The sequence below is a fragment of the Parasteatoda tepidariorum genome, chromosome 9 (genome assembly GCF_043381705.1).
Source record: "Parasteatoda tepidariorum isolate YZ-2023 chromosome 9, CAS_Ptep_4.0, whole genome shotgun sequence".
In the NCBI taxonomy this organism is placed as follows: Eukaryota; Metazoa; Arthropoda; class Arachnida; order Araneae; family Theridiidae; genus Parasteatoda; species Parasteatoda tepidariorum.
In genome coordinates this window covers 16,953,778-16,972,611 of record NC_092212.1, presented here as the reverse complement: position 1 = coordinate 16,972,611, position 18,834 = coordinate 16,953,778, and the positions used below count along the sequence as shown (strand labels likewise).

General features: G+C 27.5%; 1 protein-coding gene across 1 annotated transcript in view; it reads right to left on the bottom strand.

Moving 5' to 3' along the window:
* The window catches only part of LOC107446378 (extracellular serine/threonine protein CG31145-like), a 146,550-nt gene extending 128,963 nt beyond the window's left edge, over nt 1-17,587 (bottom strand). The window contains exon 1 of the mRNA XM_043044611.2: nt 17,199-17,587. The gene's annotated coding sequence lies outside the window, so the exon portion shown is untranslated. The remainder of the gene's footprint in view (nt 1-17,198) is intronic.
* Between the last annotated feature and the right edge of the window lie 1,247 nt (nt 17,588-18,834).

Sequence of the window (18,834 nt, the reverse complement as noted above, 5' to 3'; positions counted from 1 at the left end):
GGGACGTCTCCGAATAAATAAAGACAATTATTTGATAAGAAACCTCATAGTTTTTTCTACTTAACACATTGAATGCCACTCTAATTTTACATCGGTAAATAACTACAAACTAAAATTGCAAATATTAGACACATTTTGCTACTTTATTAATAAGTGAAAAAAGTGGTGAATTATATAAGCCAACGAATTGTCTAGAAATAATGGTGGATAAAAATCTACTAAGTTGAATTTATTAAACCAAGAAACACAATTAATAAACTACCGCTTGAAAATATTTATTCGCTGTCCAGAGCAAGTTGGCATCTCTGTGTATATAAATAAAACTATTTTTGTGTGTTCTATATTGCATTCATTTCTTCAAACCATTTTAGTAACGATAATCATATAAAAAAAAAATTTAAATTTTCTCGAATTATGAGTTTTTAATAATCTTGGCTTCTCCCGTGGCTCTACGAACAAACTCAGTGCCGGTCACCGGTGACTCCCATGGCATTCAACGTGTTAAATTTATTAACGGTGTAATAAAAGGAATATTTTAATAGTAAATTTATAAATTGAAAAATTAAAGCATTCTTAGGTTAAACCAGGTTTTTAAATTGAAACGTTAAATTCGTTCCGAATCTTTAAATTTTATTTACTGCATTATTTTTTTTAATGATTTTTTATTTGTTTATTTTTTTTAAATGTGCATTTATTTTAATCTCTTCTTCCACCAACAACCATCAAAATTGTTTAAGATTTCATCACAATCGGATTTAAATGAATTCTTCTAAAGTTATTGAATTTCTGAGTTCAAAGAACTGATGAAGGGAAGGGTGGTTGGGACGGGAAGATGATTGAAAAGAAAGCTTATATATGCTCGCATTCTCTTCTGATTTACTCAAGATGAACTATGAGGAAGCTTAAACTGTTAAGAACGTTATTAGAAAAATAATCTCTCCAAAATTTATTTGACCACTAAAGCGAAGACCTAAGATAAAAAATTTTTCTCTCTGTTTTCCTTACGAAAGATACGATATTCAGATTTATTCTAAAACCATTAATCAGTAATAAACGACATTCGTTGTTTTTCATCGTTCTGTTTTCGCATGAGATAATCTTTTTTTCGAATAATATGCTGTTTTTTTTTTTTAACTGTTGGGAGTTTGCATCAATAATTCAGGACTGACAATAAGTCAAGTTCAGCCTATCTTTAGCCAGCGCTAATTCTGAAAATGGCGCAAAACGTCAATATGGAGAAAAGCCACTGTTTTGAAAAAATGAAAAATCATCTGTGGTCGAATTTTAATGTTTGAAAACTTACTCCAATGCTGCTTTATCTGAGTTAAAAAAAAATTGCAAAAAAATAAGAATAAAGCATTGATTTTGATAATTTTTATCTTGGTGGAAAAATGTCGCCAAATACGCAACTTTCAAAAAAAGTTTAATACGCTTTAAAAAAAAAATCTTTACATTATTTGTCCGTTCTAAGCCCAGATAATTCTTCACCGCAATGTGGCATATATAGTATAAAAAGATAGCTTTACTTCAAGTGTAAGGAGCTTGACTATGGTTTTTTTATTTCCATCGACTAGACTGCTTCTAAATGCTTTTCAAAGACAGAGAAATGCTCAATGCAAATTTTTATAATGAGATACATGCAAGTGACGTAGTGTGGGTATCTCGATCCTGATTGGTTGTTGAAACGTGGCATTGGCTTACGTTAGCAGCTGTTCTGTCCATTCTATTTCGAGTAAGCCAAGCCAGCCAAGCATCAATTCTCTTAAATGATATGTTCTATATTCTTACACAAAGATTCTTTCACTATGATTACAATTCTTTCTCTATATATTTCTTACTTATTACAAAGACAGGCATGAAGCCATATAGATCATAAACAAACTAATTATGCATCGAAGTTGCCAGGTTCACAAAACAAAAATGTATCATGGTTACAATAAAATGCATGAACAAATAATAAATCTAAAGTAAGTGAAAGACGTATAGAAGAGAAAGAATTAAATTTTAATAAATTTCATGTGTGATACGACATTGCATTTAATTAACTTCACGTTAATTAACATCTTAGCTTATGCGGAGAAACTTAGCTCAACTTTAACACACCATTTTGCTTATAAACGATCAGCTGGCTCTGAGTCATAAGTCACATGCATAGGTATACGTGGTCTTAAGTGCAAGTACCCAATTAGCACAGTTCGCAGCGTTGTTATAACTATGCTCATAACAAAAGTACATGTTCTATTGTTCTAACGGGATATATTATTTAATATTATTATATAGACAAAAGTCATGCGACTATGGAAAATTCCAATTACGGTAGTGGATAATAATAAAAAAGAAAGGGTTTAACAATAATAAAACAAATAGACATAAATTTTTTAAAAACATGTTAAAAATACTAAAATCATAAGCAAGCTTGCTAAAAATGTAAATTCTGTATAAAGTAATTCTTTGAAATAATTATGATTACAAATAGCTTCCTAATTCGTAAGATCTGACTTTTTACAGAAAACTAAATCATATCAGAACAATTATCAAAACCTTATTTAAAATATACTTAGTTAGAAATTGATATAAAAATAAGAAACAAGAAAAATATCTACAACAATGATGGAACTACAAAATTATTACGCAAAGTAGTAACATGAGAATAAGGATTTATTTTAAATAAAGAAAATGTGGAAAATTATATTGAACATTTATAGTGATAAAGTGATTTTAAATATTCTAGTAGCTTAAAGATAATATTATAATACTCCAAATTATATCGAATAAAAATTATTTTCAAGGTTTGCCAGTTTCTGAAGTCTGACTTTTCGTTTTATAAAAAGAGTTTTTGACATTTAAGAAAATCATTTTTTTTTTAATTTTATTTCCTTGAAATTCTGCAAAATTAATTAATGATGAATTTAACATTTTATTCTAAATAATACAACTAAATTGCAAACAACAAACATGCTATATACTACTTGGAATACTACAACAAAATAGTATTAATACAGCAAATACAACACTAAAACTAAATACTATTAATACTACTGATGCATACTATGCATACTGATAAATACATATAAATTATTTCATAAAACCATAACCATGACTATTTAAGGTTATATTAAAATGAAGATAAAAGAAATCCAGATGATAATTTTGACATCGCCTCATCATAAATAAATTTAATCAATCATTTAACTTGCATTTGTTAAAACAATTTTAGCTAATTATTGAGTTATCTAAGCTGACGTCACCTCATTTATCTGACCACTGACAATTCATCAGTGATCAATGAATTACAGATAGCAACCAATAAGAATACCTTTCGATATGGATGCGAATATGAATCCTGTAATAGAAACGCTGCAAACGACATTTGATTGATTCATTCCAATTAGTGATCTAGTTCATCTTCTGGCTTGGATATCTCTTTAACTAAACTATTATGTTAATATACCGTGTTAAAAAAAATTTACATAAATTTCAAAAATGCTATATTGCTATATAGTAAGTACGAATAAATACTACACAGTGAGTTATAGATATTAAATAAAACAATTTTTCGGTTTTTATATATAATTTTAAAAATTTTATGAAGATTTAATTTTTCAAAATTTATTTTCTTGAAGTTCTTCTAAAAGTATTAATGATAAAACAGTAATATATTACTAATTATATAAAATCATAATCATGACTATTTAACGTAGTGCATAAAAATAGGTAGGGTATAATTGAATAATAATATTAAAAATACTTCATTTGAAATGAATTCAATTATACATTCAATTTGCATTTCTCAAACAATTGGAACAATTTATCGATAAAATATTGTGTAACATTTATTTAGTTTAATAGAAACTGCATAAACTTTGAAAATGCTTCATTCTTGTAAATGTTTAGTTACAATTTTTATTTTCAATATATGGTCCAAAAATGTTTCAAAATATTTATTTATTTATTTTTGCTTAAAATTTTACAAATATAATTAAGGCTGAAACATACGTAAATTGCTATATAAAATCATAACCACTTCTATTAAACATTATGTAAAAATAAAGATAAGAGAAATTCAAATGATAATATTATAATATTGCCATATGATATGATAATATAGCATAAGTCAAAACAATTCGAACTAATTATTAAAATATTGTGTTAATCTAATTTGGTTAAAAAAACTGATTTAACTTCGAAAATACTACAAATCTAACAACTGTTTAGTTATAGTTATGCACAAAAAAATATATTTTCAATATATTGTTCAAAAACTATTGAAAATATTTTATTTTTTTTCTTGAAATCATCTTAAGAGAATTAACGATGAAACAAGCTTATATAAAACAAACTTATATAAAACCTTAACTATAACTATTTAACGTAATTAATAAAAAGGCAGGCTTAATATTATTAACATTACCTCATCTTATATGAATTCAATCAAACATTTAACTTGCATATGTCAAAACAATTAGAGCTAATGAGGAAACTTAGAATCACATCTGCACAAACAACGAATGTATCCCGTTAAAATCACAAAATAACCGGCAATCCTAGGATTGCATAATTTCTTCGTTTTCTAGAAAAATGAATGTTTACTTAAGCTTGTTTTTGCTTTAAAAGATCAGAAATTAATATCACGAATTTCTAGAATTTTTTTTCTCTATGCTTCCGGATTTTATTTCTAAGAAACACGTACTGTTTTCTAGAATAACGGATCGATTAAAAGCTGTATTTTCGCCGAATAATTGAGAAGCACACCATTAGAACTTTTATTTTCAAATAATAATTTAAATACCTGTAAACATGGAATAGTTACTTAACAAGTTAGCAGTACTTATATTGTTGCACCTGTGTTTGAAACAATAGGTTACTAAATTCGATGCACACGTGTATCTGGTTTTAAAAGCTGTAAACACATTCATAGTGGTATAAATTATCTCTTAATCATTTGAGGGCAGAAATAATTAAACAAGAACTTAACTCAAAGAGAGCCTAAAGAATAGTGGATTTTCAATTAAAAGCGATTAGCTTTATTTTTTTATAAGTTTTTTTATAGTTCATGTTTAAATTTAAAATGATTGCCTATTTATTTTTTTCTAATATTTTTACGCATACATCTGCTGGCTAAATTGGTTAATTAAATACCGCGCAGTTTAAGGAATTAAAACTTTTGCAATTTTCGTGGTTTATTTGTCAAAATTAAGTGGGACTGTTTTTTTATACAATTGTACCTGAGAGGGTTAAAAGACAACTGAGCAACTTTTATAAATTGAAGTCATAAATTTAAATTATTTTCATTAATTTTAAATGCTTCATTTTTAAACCTTTGCACTTTGAGTACTTCACTGTTTGAACTAATATGACCCCTAGATAAATTAAAATATATAATACAGTTTTTTTATATAATCTTTAAAATGCTTAAAATAATGTGGTTATTAATTATTAAATTATAAAACTTTTTTAATTTTAGAGTGGTGACAGTTGATGGCCCTTTAGTGGTGACATCGGAGTGCAAAGGGTTGATCATTATTTACCATTTTTACAGGTATGATAATTGCTCCGATTTTTATTCGATTTATTTAAAAGGAAGTTAATGTTAACTTTACATGAGTTAAACGTTAACTAATTTTTTAATAACTTAACTGAATAATAATTAGCTTAATAATAACTAAAATATTTAATTATTTTTTTAAGAATGCAGAAGAAGGACGTTTTTAAAGTTTAAAAGATCATTAAACCATGCTTTTCTTTTGCAATATTTCTATGGTTAAAAGGGAAAAAAACTATGATATTTTTATATTTTTTTAGAAATTATTTAATTGTCAATCAAACATCTTAGTACCTTTTGCACCAAAATAATTTTTCTTACATTTGAAGAATAAAAATAAATGTATCCTTATTTAAAATGAGTAACTCATTTACGGTAGTTTAAAGAAGTGAAATATTGAATTATTTTATACAGACTATAGAAAATTTTTAAAGTTTGAAACATCTTTTAGCCATATTTTTCCTTTACAATATTTTTCTGCTTAAAGGGGAAAATTGAACTAAAATATTTTATATTTTTTCACGAATTATTTAAATGTTACTAAAATATTTTGATATCTTTTACATGAAAATTTCTCTTGTATCTAAAAAAAAATTTCTAGCTTAAAACGAGTAGTTCATTATTTGACGAGATTCTAAAATATATTATGCAGTTCTATCAGCATCTATTGAACAATGTTTTCAATAATAAACTGACAGCTTTCTATTAAAAGAAGCATGTATATCCACCGTACACATCTCATCACAATATAAATCCTAAATGTAAAGTCTGCCATAAGATATAAGAATAATCTTTAAAACTGAAATCTTCTTTAAGAGATTGAGGTCAAAAAAACCACTGTATTGCTATGAATATACGATGAGTTCTTTCAACAACAAAATGTAAACAGAAGATTTAATACAACACGTTCGCTGAGAAATATTTTATCTTAAATCAAACTTTTTCCCACTGTAGAGCATGTTTGATAATGACATTGATAAAAAGGAGGTTAGGTTTAAGTTCTTCTCACTTTAAGTACGTTCAGTTCTTGTTCATTTTCTCTTGTTCCAAATAAAACGAGTAGCACAGTTTTAATTGTTTCTTTTAAAATAATATTAAATAAGTGCACTAAAAAAGGATACATGTTTCCAACTCATTAGTTACAATAGTATTTTTTTTAGAATACAACGTTTGTCTGTTATATTTATTCAGTTAATTTTGTTGCGAGTTTTTGAGAAAATTGCGTTTAGCATGCATTATTATTCTTTAAGCTCAAACTTGGCAAAATTGAGAGAAAAATTCAAAATTAATAGCAAAACTAAAAGAAACTCAAATAGTTCACTTTATTTAGAATCGGGTAAAATGATTTCTTGAATTTTAAAAGAAATTATTTTAGCAGCGTTTTTACCAAATTGAAAAAACACTGGTATACAAGTTAAAATGAAGTTCAAAGGAAACTTAAACGAGAAATTTGCTCAAAAACACTATAAAATCAGGTAGTTTTGCGTTTATAATACCAATCATTAGCATAAATAGATCCATTATTAGACCATGTAATAAATATTTGATAAAACGGTTGAAACTGCAAGACTAAATAAATATAAGTTTAGGTAGAAATGCTTAGTGAGATGAAGAACTGAATGAATGAACCAGGTAAGTAGAAGAGATGGATTGGCCTCGCTTTTGGAGGTACCCGAGTCCAAATAATTGGAATACTAGCTGACCCGAGCCCGAAATACATAGAAATACTTAGAACCCGAGTCTTTCCGAAATGTACGTCGGAGGATAAGTCCAAATTATGCAGTCTCGCTTTTAGGCGTTTGCAATCTAAACATGGAAATTAGTCATTAAAAACTTTTTATCACAATGAATTTTGAATTTTTTATACTAAATAACTGTAACAACCGTTGATAAACTGTAGCAAACGTTAAAAAAACCGCGATGGTTCAAGGGATAGAAAGTTCGCCTTCCAATGAGGTGAGCCGGGTTCGATTCCCAGTGATGGGTGGTCGACACGAATTTCGCATACAGCTTGCACCGACCACAGTGCTGACGTGAAATATCCTCAGTGGTAGACGGATCAACGGGTTAAACTCCTTTTGCCGTCAAGCTAACCGTGGGAGGTTCTCGTGGTTGTCCTTCCCATGTAACGCAAATGCGGGTTAGTTCCATGAAAAAAGTCCTCCACGATGGCAAATTTATCCCAATACCTGATCCAGAAGTTCCCTTGTCTTCTGGATTGGGTTCAAAATGACAAGGCTGCGAAGTTGAACATTAGTAGCCGTACACCTTAAATTGGATCGGCTGTTCAAAGACGGTTGTAAAATAAAATTAAAATTGGAAAAAACTTTGCTTAAAAGAAGTAAAAAAGTTTATGAAAATTTTATCATGAGTCCGGGCTGGAATATTTTTTCAGTAAACGAGCCCTGTGAGCTCGGAATCGGGCTGAGGCAGTCTTACCTCTAGTAAGTGCAATTATTATCAGAGCGGTTATCATCAGATTAAGAAGAAAAAGGATGCATCCGTGCTATTTTATTATAGATTTATTAGAAGGAGGAGCTAATAAATTCCTTGCTTTATTCTGTTTATCTCTACCTAATTTGAAACATAATTCGTGGTCAGAACGAATTCGGATTCGTTATGTTGAAATTAAAGTGAAAGCAATTTTGTTACATATAACTTTATGTTATTTTTCTTGATTGAAGAATAGAGCTGAAAATGTTATTTATCTGATATGTTTACTATTGCTCTTCAAGGAGCTTAAATTGAAATGCTTAAAGTGTCATTATCTTACGTTACTTTTTTTATGCCGTTTTAAATAATAATATTAAATATTTAAAGTAATAATAGGATAATAGGTAGTATTAAAAAGTAATTTTTTTTACAATTATTTTTGCAAAGCATTACAGAAAAAGAGACTTCGATAATATGGTAGCAGACTTAGAAAACGACTGCAAACCCCGCTCCGGTAGAGCGATTTTTTTTTTCAATAGTAGCAAAATTTAAGTTTTAAAATTTTTTACTTGTTTTATTTAATTTTAGAAACAAAATTTAATTGTACACCCATACATATAAACAATTTTAGCGTACACATAAAAGAGACACCAATAATTACGGATTCTCCGAAGTATGAATTTCTTCCCGAAGTAGCAAGGGTAACGTATTTATACTTCAGTAATATATATATTACTGAGCACACACGCACACACACACACACACATTCGANAGATAGATAGATAGATAGATATATAGATAGATAGATAGATAGATAGATATTGATAGATAGATTTGGCAGGCTTGAAAGTTTACCAAACAAATTGTTGAAAGATAAATTAAATTAAACATGACCACACTTAATTTATTTTCTAAAGTTTGCAACCAAAATATGTTCATTTTAATGCATTTTAAATAAATAGCGCATCAGTTTTACTTTGGGTTCCCAAAAAAATTGGGGGTCTGGGTCCGAAGACCCATAATTCCACCCCTCTCTTATTTAAGTATCATTCATGAATTTTATATTCCCAGTTATTGCCGGAAAAAATTCCTTTTCTTATTTTGTTTTGTCTGATTACTTTATTTTTGTTATCATAATTATTTTGTTCTAAAAAACTATGGTTTTAAATTGAATACATAATACAGAAAGTCACACGTGATCGAGGGGTCACGTGTTAAAGACCTTTAACTTTGATCATATCTTCCAGCTGCTACCGCTATATCTCGAGAATCAAGTGATGAAAAAAAAGTACGTTTATTCAGAAAAGTTAGAATTAAACTTCTGGTTTTGTAATTAAACTATCGTCTGCACTAATTAGTCAGCATATCTTTGGTTAATATACCGAAACATGAAGATAGTATCTAATAAGGTAAAAATCGGATTAGTTTTTTCAAACAAAAAAATCTGAAATCTGCAACAATGTTTATTTTTCTCATTTCATTTCACTTCCGTGATGCTGCAAGCTGTTGCCAATCTTAGCAATGTAAAGTTTAGCCTTACAGAGAAAACTAAGACCTATTATGAGACTAAAGTCACTAATAAATTGAATGATGAATGATTACATTGAACTGAACTGAATATTCATACAGCATGGAAGCAGGAAAATCCACTAACTCTTTTCTTTTGATAGATTCCTTTAAAATGTGATTTCCTTATTTATTTTAAGTATAAATAAATATTAGACAGAGATCAGACATTGCACTGCAGTTTTTGAAAATAAAGCTGAACCTTTCACAGAAAAAAAGACCTTCAGTAACATTTTTTTTCTAAATTACAAATTGAACTAATGAAAAATCACAATTTAAAAAAATCATTATATTAAATAAAGAATAAATTGGAGAAAGATCTGATTAATAAGCTTGATCACTGAATTTTTTTTTACATATTTAGATGAGTTTTTACGGACTAAACAGTTTGAAAATGAAGTCAGTCTTAAAAATTCCACAAAAAATTCTTTGATTCTAAAGTTCAGAATTTTTCATAACCCCTTACCTATGCATTAAAATCTCGTTGGAAAACGTATATTGCAGCAAATTTAGCATATTTTAATTAAATAAACAGTTTTGAAAGTAAGATATGCAGTTTTATATTTTCATTTGAAAATCCATTTTGTTAATTTGATATGAACAACCTAATATTAATATTTGTTTAATATGTCACAAAAATGAAATTGTGATATAGAACAATACCATAATTATAGGTCTTCTTTCCACTGACCGATTCCCTTCGGAAGTTACGCAAACGGAACACAAGTTGTGATGAAAAACTGCAGTTTTTAAATGGTGTTCCTCAGAACCCTAGGGTTCCGGGGCTCCGACAGTAAAGACTTGTTTTTACCTCACAGTAAGGATTTTGAAATCTGTATTTGTAATTAAATCTAATTAATAATTAAATCTCATTAATAATCAGTTATTTATATAATATTTCGGTTCTCTTTATAAAATTAAAATGAATTGCCAATGAAAAAGAAATAAAATTTTTTTAACTTATTATATTTCTAATAACATTATTTGGAATAAATTGTGAAAAGGACCTGCATTTATGAAAAACTACATTATATTCCCCATCGTGCTTTTCAAATCAAAATAAAATAACTGTATTCGGTAATAAAGAAATATGTTCCCCTGGTAACCATTTTCAACGTTTAATAGCAGTTTTTTTGCCTGCCATTACAACAAAAACCATAATTTGCCCTATTTATTTCACTTATTTATGTTTTAATTTAAGATTCTTTTTTTTTGTAAATATGTTTTACAAAAAAAAGACTTTTTTTTTTAAATGTTTTCCACACTTCTTCTTGCAAATTATTTACAAGTTTGTAAGAAACGCCACTTTGTATTTTGCATTCGATGAAAAAATAATATAATCTTACACTAAAGGAATTCGATCATTCCATGAACAGCATAGCATATTCATACATATCAAGTACTTAGATTTCATTACGGAACAAAAAGAAAATAACAAACTAACATATTAAAATTGCGTCGAACATTTCGCATTTGTTCCATAGATAGGGTTCCCACGATCCTTGAAAAGTTTCAGTGGCGGTAGTAAATTTAGGTTAATGGTAGAAGATATTTATTATTTTAATGTACCACTTTATCGTTAAATGGTTTACAAACTCGGATTTTCATTGGATATATACCTTCTTTAAGAAACAAATTTTAGTGGTGATTACCCGGAAATTAAAATATCGATATTTGTTTTATTTCTGTTACCACTTTTTAAAATTTTCAAGGCCCGCGGTAGCCCTGCATAGACTAAATTCGGCATCAGCTCAAAATTAAAAGATTGAATGTTTCTACATAAATTTTTTCATACTGTGATTTAAAATTTATTTTAGCTTTTCCACAGAACTCACTTCATCCTTTCATCCTTATGATCTACATTACAAAACGTCTTATACTAGCTTGAAAGAAAGTTTACAGAATTATACTCCGTTGAATGTTTGAATATTAATTACAAAACAAATTAAGAAATAGAGTAGCTGCACTAAATTGGCGTATCACTTAAGCCTCTTAATTATTTAGAAGTAGAGGTGAATAAAAACGCTAAAAATCGAATTTTTTAAACCAAGAATCATACATAAAAAGATAACCACTCGAAAATATTTAACTGCTGTCCAGAACAAGTTGGCATCTCTGTTGTACTATGTAGTTCAAATGATTTAGTGTTTACATTAGTTCAAACAGCATATTAAAGTACTCGGAGAACAAAAGTATTTTATTTTATAACCGTCGTTGAACAGCCGACCCAATTTATAGGGTTTACGACTACTAATGTTCAACTACGTAGTCTTGAAATTTTGAAACCAATCCAGAAGACAACGGAACTCTCGGATCAAGTATTGGGAGAAATTTGCCTTCGCTAAGGACTTTTTGATGGAACTAATCTGCATATGCGTTACATGAAGAGGAAAGCCACGAATACTTCCCACGGTTAGCCAGGCGGCAAGGAGGATATTTTACATCTGAACTTTGGTTGGGCGAGCCGGATGCGGAATTCGTATCAACCTGTCATCGTTGGGATTCGAACTCAGTTTACCTCTGTGAAAGGCGAACGCTCTATCCCCTGAGCCATCGCGGCTCAAGTTAGAGTATTCATTAATATTTAAAATTTCATAATGATGTGTTTTAAACCCAACTTAAAAAAATTTAAAATAATGAAGGAGACATTTAGTTAATACACCGTCGAATGTAAATAATAAAAGAATAGGAAAAGAATATATTTGCAATAAAAAGCGCACCTCACGCCGTATACATCTGAATAAATAAATATTTTTTCTATAATTCTATACTTATGCATTGCTCATTTCAATATCATTTCGTAAATGCTACGAATTATGTGATTGAATTTTTCTTAGATGTTTCAATAACATTTCCCATATTGTGAATTTATTTCAACAGTTTGTGTGAATTCGCTAAAATTACATAGAATTTGATTTTTAAAACAAAATTGCAATTATTTTGTAAACATTGTGAGTTAATAACTTTGTATTTATTATTTGATCGAAAATTCTACAAAGTCTCTTTAAAAGGTTTTATAATGATCAAATTTTAATGTAATGAATTCACAAAAAATCACATAACTTAACAGAGTTATGATTTGAATTCAGTTTCGTGCGCTGAATAAATAGACAACTCTCATGCTAATTTTGTTTCTTTTTACATCGCAATGGTTGTAAACAAAAGTATTAAATCTATAAATATGTTTATAAAAATATTTTAAATTGAAATTTTTACGCGAGCTTTTTAAAAAATATCCAATAATGAATTCAGTGTTAGTTGTAGTTTTCTTTCATTTTAGTTAACAGTTTTACTTTCGTTTTTGTATGTTTAGATAGCAAAAAAAATTCAGTTTATTTAAATGAAATTATTGAACGATTTTTTCGAAACGACTGGCAAATAAGTTCAGAAAAGTACACTGAGTGGATTTTGAAATTAAAGGGAAGATAAAGCAGATTGGAATTTTGTTTGATAATACTGCGTCAATGTAACAGTTATTGACGAAATTTATTTGCATTGTAAATCCACTGACTTAAAATTTCTAATACCCGTATAATAATATCGACGTAAAATTGACGACATCATTGGTTTCGGATTTGTTCTAATCCGCGTATGAATTACTTCTTTTGTCGAAGTTAAAAAGTCGTGTTTTTAAAATTCGATTTCTCAGAAACTGTTCGATCGATTTCGCTCATATTTTGTATGCTGTCATATAAAACTACTTTCTATAAAAAAGTGTGAAAAAGCGTATACTTTAAAATTAAAAATTTTTTGACTATTATTGAAGAAAATAATAAATATTTATTAAAAATTATTTTTGCATGGAATTATTTTTAAATGAAAGAATTTTATAATTGTGTGCAAAAAAGTTTCAATTCGCTTTAGAAGTTTTCAATGTATGGGGAAGTAAGCAAAGATAAAATTAACATTAAAGGGTCCAAACTTTAGCCAGCTCTCCTGACCAAGCTATCGGGAAATTTCCCAGGTTGCTGCAACCTCTATATCCCGGGTGTCAGAAATCTGAATCCGTAAAAAAAAACGTGTATTCAGAGAAAATACGTTTTCGTGGCTGATTTTGCAACTTAAAATATCGTTCGCACTAATTAATTAGCATATTTGAGGTCACAAATTTGAACCATTACGATTGAGGTCTAGAACAAGAACATACTACGATTAGATGAAAAATTATTCAGGCTAGTCCATTTATATTTTTTTGCACATAGTGCATTAATATTTGTTCTTATTGCTATGAAAAAATTTCATCGACTATAGCAAAAGTTGGTAGCTATGCCACAATAACCAACGTTAATTAGAGAAACCATATATCTGCTTTGAAGCAGGTGTTTTTTCAAAATCCTGTTTTCACGAAAAAGAATTCACGAATCATTGCTAGAAATAGAAAACTCTATTACGCGGGGGTATTTGTACTTCATTGGAATAGATTTAATCAAGATGATTTCGCTTATTCCCATATTTTTATCAAGGCGAATATTATTTTTATCATGACGAAATGTATTCAATCGTATCCTATTAAACTTATTTTAATAAGTCTCATGAGCTTATTTATAACGATGAACATAGATGCGAATGAAAGATAGCAAAATAAACTCTTGATAGCAAAATAAACTATGAACAAAATACCTCATTTTTTCCGTATTAGGTTAGTTTTCTTTAGTTAGTAATAAAAACCTAATAATTGGAGGGATTTATTGCTGATATGAGTTTTGAGAAAAACATTTTAAAGCATGACCTTGAACTACTTGATTTTTTTAAAATTTAAATATTCTTATTTTATTATTTTTTATTCGTTATGACAGATAGGGTTAATGATCAACATGGATAGCATGTAAGTTCTACGTCACAGAATTGCTATCTCCAAAGTTATCGGGAACGAAGAGTTCATTATGCTTATAATAAAGCTTTCGAAAAGTGTTTTTATAAAACTAAATTTAAAATCAATGGTAATTGAAATGAAAAAAAAAATGCCGAATACTTTTGATATTTGGCTAATTTACTGGTTAATAATACACCGATACAAATATAAAAATGCAACGAAAACAAGAAAAGAAATAAAGATAGGGAAAACATTTTTTAAAGAGAGAAAAAGTTAAATTATTATGAAAAAATAATTAAAATTTTTATTTAAAATTAAAAAAAAAATAATAATAACTAATTTTTTAAAAACTTCAATGAAAAAATTAAAAAAAAAATAGAGAAATAAAAACAACGAAAAGATATCATCAAAGATATCATCCTGTGATATCATCACACGATTATTCAAAATGAAACAAAAATTCTAGAAAAATACAAAATAAAACACAAATAGGAATATAAAACTAGGAGCGAAAACAGACGTTGATTTACTTACTGACATCTTTCAAAATATCAGTAAGAGCATAAGTTAATAAAACTTAATAAGTTAATAAAACTTAAATATATATTGCTGAACTAGCTCATAGCTATCAAGTGTTTATAAAATTTATTTTTCAACTACTTATTCGTCATAGCGGGCAAAATATTTTTAAGTCAATTTTATTAGTAAATAACCCGACAAAATTGAAAAACTGACCAAAATTTCTTAAAAGATATACGACAACTCACTGCTTTACTTTCCCAATTTAATATTCTGAGATCAGGAATTAAAAAGATTCTGTAACAAAAATTTTTTTTTTTTTTTTTTTTTTGTAATCGGATAGGAAAAGCGACGAGTTTACAAATGCTCTCTTGGAAAACTTATGACCAATTTTTTTTTAATTTTGCTGGTCAGTTCATTTATTGGACAAGAAATAAAAATTTAAATAAGTATTTCAAACTACACTAGAAACTAGAAAAATCCAACAGTCAAAATGTAAATGAAAGTAGTTATATTTATAGGATTATTTACAACTAAGTAATTTTGAACATTTGATGTTTATACATAAATAAATTTGATGTTTTATTTCAACACAAAATCAGCATTGAGTTTAAAATACTTGAAAGTTTATTTCAAAACAGAATCTGTTAATAGCTGTTAATTTAAGTTTTTCTTTATGGTATCCATTATCCTTCCATCCAACAATGAGTACCTTTTTCGTATTAATATTTGCAGAGTGTCTGAGATAATTAGAACCCCTCAACAATCAGTATTTAAAATACGAAACAATTATTACTTTATTAATTCATTTTCTAGCCTTTAGTAGTCTGGTAGTCTAATAACTAAATGTAAGTATCTTTATTCAAATAATATTTTAAATAGAAATTTTTAACTTAAAAAATATTACACACAAAATTATGAAATAATTTACAGTACATGTATTTAAAAAAATGCATTTTCGATACAACCAATTAGTAAATTAATATTTTTGAGTTAGTTTCATATTGGTTGATTTTTTTTAAATGGATAATTAATATATAATAATTTTTGAAATGTATAATTTTTATTGTATAATAGTATAACTAATTGAATGGCACAAGCGATAGCTTTATCGCAACTATATTGCTCCAAATTTAAACGATATTATATTGATTCATAACAACAAAATCAATATGTTTTACGGGCCTTACTAAATGCTACAAACTAAATCTGACAACTAAATTATAAACTAAATGTATCTCAATTAAACAAGATTAAACTTAAACTAAATCTGGCAAAAAATAAGATGAAAGAAAAAGGAAACAAAAAATTAACTATGATGCCTAAGGGACGTGGAACCCGCATGTTTTACATTTAAGAGATGAACCACTTCATGGTTAATTCCTTTTAATACATTAAAAACATTTGTCCTGTATAAACATGCTGTAAACTAAATCTGACGCAAAAATAGATGAAAAAAAAGAAATCCAACAAACAAAACAAAAAACAAAAAAGTTAACTATGATGCTTAAGGGACGTGGAACCCGCATGTTTCACATAAGAGATGAACCACTGCATGGTTAATTCCTATTAGATATTATTGGATATTAAAAACACTAGTCTTGTACTTGAAAACCTTATCTTATATTTTGACAAGAATGTAGCTCTTCTTAAATAATTGTACATTACAAGTGCTTAAATAAAATGAAAGGAATGGAGGAAAATTGTTAACAATATAGTTCAATTAGATTTTTAATGTATTTTAATTGCTATGTCAGTAATTCATGGAATATAATTAAAATGATTCTTCGAATTTATAAACGAAATAAACATTAATGCACTTAATTTAGGCAACTTGTCCGTCAAAAAATATGCATATAAGTGCACTTTTAAATATAAAAAGCAAAAAAAAAGTTTCAATAAATATTATATAAATAAAATTAAAAAAAAGTTTTGAAACAAAATATTTCAAACAATGCCTTGAAGATATAAGAAATCAAACTTTGTGCAAAATAATCAAACTTCAAGAAAAAAGAATTTAAAAACTGGACCTAATAATCAAAAAAGCTTAAAATGTCCTTTCTTTATATTTTGAAAAAAATAACAAACTAAATAAAATAAATAAGCAACTCGAACAATCGAAAGAAGAAAGAAAGAAAGAATTTAAAAGACACCTGGATATTAGTTATTATTTTTCTTATTTTGTTCTTTTAATTTCTACGAAAACAAAAGTCATTTCGAACTTCGCGAAGCAATTACGTCAGTAAACAAAATCTTCGTTTTATGTCAAACGATTCCAATAAAACTTCTAAAAGAATAATAAACTTTTAAATATCTCCAACTTACCTAGAAGAAGAGATGATCGTAAAAATATTGATTTTTGCTCCGGAAGAAGTAACCAGGTAAAGATGCAACACATTAAATCGAATATTTACTCAAGTGTCTTCTCGACGATCCATAATAATTTAAGATTTCTTCCAATCACAGAGATATTTTTTTTCTCTTTAAACTATAACCGTACTCGCTACCTGTTAAATAGAAAGAACAAGAAAACGATGACTCTATCATTTGCTGGGAAAGACCAGTGATAGTTTTCAATGAGTAACCAAGTGTCATCAGTAGTATTTCTTTCGACCACGATTTGGTTCAATGAATTTTTGCGTGTGTCGCCATCTTGTGGACAAAGGATGAGGTGATTTACTGCATGACGATGAGGATATTTGGAAGAAAATATCAGATAAACAAAAATAAAATGCGATAAAGTTGTGTTTATTTTATAATATTTTCTTTTATTTCGTTTTTCCGCGGTAGACGTTTTTTTTTGTCGCTGTTATCTGTATAAAATCGGTGAACAAATAATATCCATGTTTCTAGGTAGGATTAAGATAAAATCATAAAAACTTTAGTTTTAAAAATGCGTAGTCGAATAAAATATTTATTATTTGTGTTATCTCTTTCTAAAAAGAAATTTTTTTTATAACTTTATAGATAAATTTAAAAAAAAACTCTTGCAATGAAATTTTGTTGTTAATGTTATCAGTTATTAATAAAAATTTAATAGAACCTATAATTTAGATTAAATTTTCAAGGGATACCTACGATTCAAAATCTGGTTTAAATATAGAACAAATATCAAAATTATTTTTATCATTAATAAACAATCAGCAGAAATCTCATCAACAGTTCAATTATATACTTATTTAGTTTCTCGATTAGATAAATGTGGTACAATTGTTAATCATTGTTAGTGTTTCAGTTAGATACTAAATCTTTTTTTCCGTTAAATAATTATCTAACGGGAGGAATTTTAATTTTTGTTATGTTATGTTTGTTTTACAACTTACGAAAAAAAAATTCAGGGAAAGTGTCCTTCAGAATGCAAGCCGACAAAAGAATAAAAATAAAATTATCAATTTTTATTTATTATTTATTTTAGGTAATTAAAATATACCAATATGTCATTCCCTCACTTGTCCCCACTGTTGATTTAAAAAAAGAAAAAAATTGTTACTGAAATAAAAAAAATTTTTTTACAAATTCGTGGTTTTTATTTCAGAATATTGAAATATAGAATTCAGAAAATCAATTTTACATTTAATTTCTGATAAAAATTTTAACACAGCACTATTTTAAACTTTGTCCCTAGTGTTTCGCATCATTCCCTCACAACTATGTTCTTATTACCTGCACTCTTCTTAGAATAAAAATATTTTAATAAAATCTTTAGCAGTTAACAACTGGCATCGTCGAACAAAATTGCAGTATGCTTCCATCTTCAACTTAAAGAAGCTTTGCTGTGGAATAAATTTGAATGAATCAAATCAGGTAAAATTTTTTACATTTGTCATTCCCTCATGTCATTTTTTAGAGTAAAATAAAATACAACTTCATCGAGAAAGTGGATAATTATATGTTGCTTTCTTGTATGAATATAATTGTATGTGATTGACTTCAGAAATTAATTAGGCCTAACTGTTATTTT